Below are 9,256 nucleotides of genomic sequence, written 5' to 3' on the forward strand. Positions count from 1 at the left end.
ATATATATATATATATATATATATATATATATATATATATATATATACATACATATATATATATATATATACATACATAGGTATGTATATAAGAATATACGCATGTATGTATCTATGTGTTTATGTATGTATGCATGTACCTACATGTATGCATATATGAGGCTTGAACTGAAAATAATGCAAAAGTGGACATAACTTTTTTTATTAAGTGACATGGGTCATTCAATTTTCAAGATGAGGGAGTAACTCTTCTTAAACAGTAACTCTTCTTGTTCTTCATTGCAAGCAAATAATGAGTTTCAAACAATCCGTAGAAGATATAAAAAAATAACTTTCAGGAATAATAGTGGTATATTGGCGCAGAAGGTTGTGAAATTTTCCCGTATCGAAGTACGATATGCTGAGAAAAGTTAATTTTATAGTTCACAGTTAGCAACAGGAGTTGTATATGCAAATAAACATCTAAAAATTAGGGAATGGAGTAGGAATCGATCGAATCCCCAACGCGTTAACACGAGATCTCCCAAAGACAATGCAAACTTCATATAATCAAGATATTCTTGACCTGAAAAGTAGCTTGCGGTCTCCCCCTCTTTTGGATAATCTATTTCTTTCAGGGTTCCGCTACTTATGAAACATATGTAGCCTGGATTTTATCAACTCCACTCCCTAATTTTTGTGTATATATAGTTAGTGGATAACCCTTGGTTTGGGTAATTACTACTTCCGAAATTCTGCTACCTATGAAACATATGTAGCCTGGTTTTTATCTACTCCATTCTCTAATACAGACCAACTCAAGCGGCTAATCGTGAATTAAGAAATAACTTCTTTCGATTGGGAATAATTTACAACCTTCTACGGCAATAATCCAATATTGCTCCTGAAAGCTATTTTTTATACCTTCTACGGACTTGCTCGAAGCTTACTAACTTTCTGCACCTTGATCCTTGGATCGTTTCTTTACACACGCACAAACACGCGCACACACACACACACACACACACACACACACACACACACACACACACACACACACACACACACGCACACACACACACACACAAATCAACGTGATTTCACAATCTGCGAGAAATAGCAGTCAAATTATCTACAAAATTCACCCTTAAAAAGGTATCCTTAAAACAGGATGCATTGGATAACATGGCTTTGATAATGTCTGCTCGACAAGGAACGATAACAACAATAACAAATATAAACACTTCATGTCAAGTGGAATACAACTGACATATGCATCTATTAGACTTCTGTGATAGTACTCCCACCAATGTATAAGAACGACCAAAAGAAAGAATGAATTAAATAATAAAATATGGGAGTGGGGGCGGGGTAGAAGATGGAGTTGCGTAAGAAGAGGGAACTGGACAAATAAAAATGAACACAAAAATAATTAACTAGAGATGACGTAAAAGAATGAGACGAGAAAAACATAAAAATAAAAAATAAAAGTAAAATGAATATAAGATGAAATAAAAGTAACAAAAATAAGAGAAGCAAAAATGTCACATCCTGTTAAACCGATTTGTTACTGTTGATGTTATTGGCTCACGCTAGTCAACCCCCGTTGGGCAAACCTACGGTTAAATGTGTTGTAGCTATTAGCTTTTTCTGCAAATACTTGATGACAGCACGCTGCCAAATTTTGTCCATTTTCAAGAGAAGTCGCTACCAGTTACTTTTGAAGTATTTGAACAGTCAGATGTCAGTTTACCTGAAAAGAAACAATGCAATTATCAATAAGGAGAGTTGAAATTAATGCATACAAGATTTCTCTGCTCTAACATTACTCCTTTATAGTCATCCTCTGAACTTTTCAGCCTACCCTCGTAGTTCGCAATTAGGACACGAGGTGCTTTGTAAAGACATTTATTTTTTGAAAAATGTATCGTATATACCAACATTACATTACATTACAAAATTCCATTACAGTTTTTTAACAGTAGAATGTACAAGATGTATTCTAGTTGAAAGAAGCACAAAACTTTAATCCAGTCATCCTCAACAGTGATCCAGTTGATTCTTGAGTCACCATACAAGATTTTGTCGCTGAAATTTATGTGCAATAAATTGGTTGTTTTTACAATACACAAAATGTTTTAATAGTTTTTTTTTAATACTATTCCTTTTGATATTTAATTATTAAAATGAAATAGGATTTTTTAAACATCGAATTGCTATGAGCGTTCATCTCAGTAAAATAGGAACCAAAAGAATCCATGAGGATGAATTGGTTGCAAACTACTGCTTTAATCTCAAAGTATGATCCTCGGATTTCAGCACATTTGTAGCACCCCAACCTCTTCGTGAACCACCAAAATGAAGGTGTCCAAGACCTTTGTCACAGCATCTTTCATCTTCAAAACGACTTCCCCTAAAGTTCTTGTTCTCCATGTGACTTTTAGTTGAGGAACAAAAGCCAATTCTGATGTTCTGACGTCTATCTCCCTCCAACACTTCTCAACGTATCTCACCTCTCTGTCTTTGAACCTCTTGTGCCAATGAAAAAGCTAATCTATAAGCAGTGTAGAATATGCCATAAGTTTTTGTACCTTTTTTTGTGCTCTATTTAACACAAAGCTTTATTGCATAGCGAGCTTCCAAACGTCCTGACAGCATTCTGTTTAGTAGGTTGTGTTCAAAATCCTGCTACAACCGTCAACTTCAACCAAGACTAACAAAAGCTATCTGGTCAGCTAAGATGTAGAGTAATGATATACTATAATTACAATAATCTACGATAATCTGCCTCTCCTAAAAAAAAAAGTCTCAAAATTTCTGAAATGCACCACGTAATTAAAGTAGATTTAACTGCTATTTTTGGCACAGCAAATAACCTCCACCTACACAGTTGGTTCGCTTCATTACGTTACTTAGTGCAGCACTAATATAATTGCTCTATCTATTGCCGTATATTATTACACTGACACGTAGTTATTTATGGCCGTGGTTTCGATTCCAGCAATTAGTAATCAACGTTAATTACATTGAATTGAGATGAAAAATAGAGTATACCACCACCACCACCATTAAGCATCATTACTAACATCGCAGCCAGCATAATCAGAACACAACGACGACGACGACGACGACCTTCACCACCACCTTTAACACAAAAATAACTAACACCACTAATTACCATCACCACACCACAACATGACCAGACACAGCAGCACCACCACCATTAACAAAATCAGCACTTACAACACCACCACCTCCTCTTTCTTCTCCTCCTCCTCCTCCTCTCTTCCTCCTACTCCTTCTCTTCCTCCTCACTCCTCCTCTTCCTTTTCATCTTCTTCTTCTTCCTCCTTTTTCTTTTCATGTTCCACTTTCTTCTTCTTCTTCTTCGTCTCCTCTTCCTCCTCCTCTCCCCTCTCCTCCTCTTCCTTTTCCTCCTCTTCCTTTTCCTCCTCTTCCTTTTCCTCCTCTTCCTTTTCCTCCTCTTCCTTTTCCTCCTCTTCTTCCACCTTCTCCTTTTCATGTTCCACTTTCTTGTTGTTGTTGTTGTTGTTGTTGTTGTTGTCGTTGTTGTTGTTGTTCTTCTTCTTCTTCTTCTTCTTCTTCTTCTTCTTCTTCTTCTTCTTCTTCTTCTTCTTCTTCTTCTTCTTGTTCTTCTTCTTCTTCTTCTTCTTCTTCTTCTTCTTCTTCTTCTTCTTCTTCTTCTTCTTCTTCTTCTTCTCCTCCTCGTTCCAATTCCTCTTTTCCTTTTCTCTTCCCCCCTGTTCTTCGTCTTCCGCCATTGTTGCGATAGTTGTAGTGATGAAAAGAACATCCTCAGTCGTTTGGATGCAGGTGTGGCTTATAGGCCCAGTTGTGGGTCTGAAATAAGAACTTTGCTTCCCAATCATATTATTCCGTGTTCAGTCCCACTGCGTTGCACCTTGGGCAAGTGTCTTTTACTATAGCCACGGGTTGACCTAAGCCTTGTGAGTGGATCTGGTAGACGGAAACCGAAAGAAACCCATCGCATATGTGCGTGCGTGCGCGGAAGTGTGTGTGTGCATGTGTGTGTGTGTGCATATGTGTGTGTGTGCATATGTGTGTGTGTGCATGTGTGTGTGCGTGCGTGCGCGGGTGTGTGTGTGCATATGTGTGTGCGTGCGTGCGCGGGTGTGTATGTGTACATATGTGTTTGTATGTACGTATACGTATGTATGTGTGTGTATGTGTATCTTTGGGTTTGTACTCTGTCCCACACCACTGCTTGACAACCTGTGTTGGTTCGTTTACGTCGCCGTAACATTAGCGGCTTGAGAAAAGAGACCGAGAGAATAAGTACCAGGTTTAAAAAGACTTACGTACTATTTCGGCTAAATCCTTCAACGTGGTGCCCCAGCATGGCCACAGTTCAACGACTGAAGCAGGTAAAAGAATGTAGCTACAGTAGTGGTGGGTTAGGTAGCATCGGGGTTTGCAGTTAGTGAGTGAACACTACCACTATGTCTAAAATCATGATTATAGCAGCAATGATGGCGAAATCAGCATTGTAATGATGTTTGTAAACATTGTTGCTACCTCGAAGCAACCTCTTTCATCAACCACCAATATACCTAAGAATAATTAGTTCTTTGCAATGACGCTGTTCTTTTTCAAAAAGTTTTTGTAGCCAAGAATTTTAATAAAACTTTGAATTGAAATCATTTAATCAAATTCTATCTTAGTTTTGCTTCAAATCACTCAACGTTTAAGATAGGAATGCAATTCTTTATACCATTTAGACATTCCATTTTATTTATTCAATATATTTTCTTTGTATCTTCAACTACTTCACGTCAAGTATATTCCAAATTTTCTGTCTTCTTTCTTATTTCTTATTTGCAATTGTTCCGAATAGCGTTGTTTGAGACAGAAGACCAGTATTTGCTTGTATTCGGGTCAAGCAATTTACTTAACCTGCAAAGAGGGATAGAATAGTGATAGATGGAGGGAAGAATGACTGAAAAATCTGTTCTGTCTATGAAGCAATCATCAGTTATTATACTTTAGGTTTAGAGGCGGTTTTGCTACTGCCAGCGGGTTTACAGAATCCATGATAACTATTGTGCTTTCGCGGCTTCCATAATAGAATTTTGCCTTAAAAGAGAGAACCAATGTTTCATGGAACCATAACCATTGGCGTCTTCAGTTCGAAGTTGAAGTTATAATGTAAATGATACATTATCCTAGGTGGCGCTGTCCACTTTAAGGTCAGCCATTACGAATAAACCTGAAGAACTGAAGAAAGGAAAGACAGAATATTCAAGAGTACACAGACAAATCAAGAAAAGATACAAGAAGACAATTCGATGATGGTTTTATAGATTTATCTTGTAACGATTATTATCAAATGGAGAAAGAAAGGTACAATAGGAAGAAAAAATACGTTCTGATGATAGAGTTTAACTTAAATATTAATATACGCTTTAGACATTTGTTTTTAAAACCAAGTAACGCTGTTAGATATTTTAAGAATTCAGGAATTATCGTGGATTCTTCTAATATATAAAAGCGTAGGTCTTAATGTAGCTTGAAAGAAATTATATATATTGATAATAAACTATCTTTACAACGGTCATGAAAAATAATTTGCAACACAGCTCCACATACCATACGCTCTTGAAAATCAAACGTGAAACCGGTTAAGAAGTGTATGTATGTATGTATGTATGTATATGTATGAATCCCTCTCTCTCTCACTTTCCCTCTCTCTCTCAATTTCCCTCTCTCTCTCACTTCCCCTCTCTCTCTCACTTTCTCTCTCTCTCTCTCTCTCTCTCTCTCTCTCTATATATATATATATATATATATATACATACATATATATATATATATATATATATATATATATATATATATATATATATATATATATATATATATATATATATATATATATATATATATACACTCATGCATACATACACATATATGCATACACATATGTAGTTTAAAATTCAAACATATTCTGCATGCGTTTTTCACCGTTTTATTTCATTTCTCTACTACTTGTTTAGATTAATAACGATTTCTCCTTCTCTTAGAATATATAATAATTTCTTAAGTAACCAGAAGATGGGTTTGTTATTAATCTCTATTTTGTACAGCGGCCGTTTCGACCCATTCTGCTACTGTCACTTATGGGTAGGATTTCGTTCATCATATTGTGTTGCATCCATTTTGCAGTCTTGGTTTCATCAGGTACATCCACACATAGAGTTTTTTTAGCATGGATAGTTGCTAGACGGTTCGCCAGATCTCTATTTGAGACGCGAACTGCCATGTATTTTCTTTTTCCTTTCTGGCTTTCTCGCCTTTTTAAATTTTCGCGGTTCTATCTTTTCTTTTTCTTTTTCAGGGGAATGTAGCTTTATTTCTTTAATGTTCTGTAGAAGAGACCACCCCTCCCCTTCTTTTTCTTCTGGCATTGGTGCTACTTGTGTCGACGTCGCTGGTTCGTTCTCTGCTGGTTCCTTCTCCGTCGCTTCTTTCTTCTTCTCGGGCTCTTTGGGCTTGCAATCCGCCCTGAGGTAGCCCTTCTTGCCACACTGGAAGCATCGAGGCTGGCGACCCTCTACCATCACTACCGGACGGGTCTCACCAACCTCGATGATTTCGGTGATTTCTTCCAGTGTGGTCTGTATAATTATACGGCCTGTATAATTATACGGAGGCTTTGACCGTGCCAGTTACGTGGCTCCATCAAGGCAGCGTCTAATACTGTTATCTTTCCTTCAAGGCCCATCGTTACTGCCGCGACGAGCTACTCTGGGTCTACCTCAAGGGGAATATTATTGATGGTGATTCTAGAAGTCTTTCTACTCATGTATATGGGCAGAAGTACTATTTCTTCTGTCTTTAAGGGGTCTACTGAATGGAGCCGGGCTTCCTCTTTCGACTCCATTCTGACCTCAACTGTTGCATACCGTCTTCCTCTCGTAATATATTTTATTTTGTGCCATATAGACTTGAGACATTTTTCTATTTCAGCCTTCACCACGTAGTTAATTTTTTTCCTTAACTTTGTAAGTTTAAAAAATTAGTGTTCTTTTTTCTAGTTCTTCTTGAATACTCTTTGGAGGGGTCACTTTGATTCCATGCCCCTCCCTTGTTAACATTTGTATATGTTCTTCCATGTTTGATAAATTATTTTTTTTTACTTTTGCTCCCGCCGCAGCGGCGAAGTCAAGTTTTTTCTTTGCCTTTTCCTTTTTTCTCTTCTACTTTCTCTTTAGTTAGCCGACTTGGTACTTCAATATTGTTTCTCGATGTTGACGGTTTTATTGGTTATTTTTTTTCCGGTGGGCTATTCCTTCTCATTCTTCGACTCTCTTCGGCAGAATCTTCCTTAAGACGTGATTCTACAATCACTCCCATAAACTCCTCCACCTCGACGTCTTGCTTTTTTGGACTAGCCATAATGCTGGCGGCTCTTCCACACGGGGAAAAAAAACAACAACAATTGTTTTAACAAACAATCAGCAACAATATTCAATATATGTTCAATGATGACAAATTAACTTTAACAACCCACCTCTTCAAACACAGCAACAAATCCAACAAGGCGCAAAAATACAACACAGCAAAAATATCCGAAGCGAACGTTTCGTTGCATTTTTTAATTACCTATGAAAGGCGTACATCGAAATCATCAAGACAAATACGATACACAAAGGCAATACACGACAAGACATACATAGAATCGGGAAACTAAAATTATAAAATAGAAATTTGTGCAAAGAAGCGAAAATTAAAAGAAACGAATGAATTGTGAAAAGATGAGATAATGAAGGGGAATGCCCACTCGACCCCCGAAGTCGAGTGGTTATATTTGGACAGTTTTTCTCTTCTTTTTCCCCCTCGTTCTTTTTTTTTTTCCACAACACATATATTCTCAAAAAAAAAGTTCACAATTTTCTTCTTAATAGAAATAGTTTACATTTGTTTTCCTTTTTTTTCCGAGAATGTTCATAATGAATTAATTACCTTGTTCCTGAAATTCTCGATCCTTGTATAAACCACAACCGGTGGCTTTCCATTAAAGTACAACGGCCCGTTACACCTTGTGATAAAATCTCTGCAATACAACCATAGATTGTCGCTCATTTCCTCATTCACCATTACACACCTTTTTCTTCTCCGAACCTCCCCTTAGGTAGCTTCACTCTAATTGAATTCTTCCACTTCGATATTCTTTTCCCTATCTCTATGGATTTCGTATAAAAAATCATAGTTCTTTTATGCTCGCTGGACAGAGATCGCCGCAAGATCGTATGCAAATTCAGGCGGCTCTTTATCTTTTTTGTTCGCCTTCCCTTCTTCTTCTGTCGCTCCCTGTAATACTTCCCTTGATCTCGCTTTCTTCCTTTTCTAGGGGCTGACGAACCCGTCGTCATTCCCCTCTTTTGCCTCTTTCGTTTTTTTCCCTCTCTCTCTCTTCCCTCTCTTGCTCATGGTTCTTAGTTTTTATCTTTTCCATTTCTGTCTCCATCCTTCCTTCCGTCTCCCTTTCTCCTTCTATTTCCTCCTTATCAGTCTGCTTATTTTTATATAAGGGGCACTTCAATTTCATGTACCCCCTTTCACTGCAGATGTAGCAATTGGGTCTGCGACCCTCTACTCTCACTTTCAAGGAATTTTCCTTTTCAATTTCTGCTTGGTAGGGAAGCCTCTCTATATCTTCAAATATGGCGAGGAGCCACATCTCCACTCCGCTTCCCTACCAATTCAACATATTCGTTCTTCCAACATCTATGAACTCCAGCTTATCCTCGGTGATCGCTAGAATGGCCGCTGCCAACCACTCCGTTTTAGTTTCAGGCGGCACCCTAGCTATCCTGAACCGGACGCAGCGCCTTCCCTTCTAAGTGGGTAATAGCACTACCTTTTCCGATCTCAGGACAGCGGTGGAGTGTGAAGCCGCCTCTTCTTTGGTTGCAAGCCTCAGCTCCACTGTGCCATACCTCCTTCTTCTGCTCACGAATGTTGCCTTTTGCATGATATCCCCTAGGCACTCCTCCACGTCTTCTTCCGATAGTTTCTCAATTTTATTTGTGGCGACCGCTTGCGTGCGGTACACCACCGTTTTCTCACTTTTCTCTTCGATTGACTCTTGTGGGGGGAACAGCTTGATTGCGCCTTTCTCTTTCTTCACCAGACACAACCCTTTCGATATTTCCTCTTTATCCATTTGTACCCACCTGGCTTCCAACGGTGTAGCTGCCTTTGCCGCAGCAGTTTTCGCGTATCTTTCCATAAT

Source organism: Octopus bimaculoides, chromosome 18, assembly GCF_046866305.1.
Source record: "Octopus bimaculoides isolate indiv1 chromosome 18, ASM4686630v1, whole genome shotgun sequence".
Taxonomy (NCBI): Eukaryota; Metazoa; Mollusca; class Cephalopoda; order Octopoda; family Octopodidae; genus Octopus; species Octopus bimaculoides.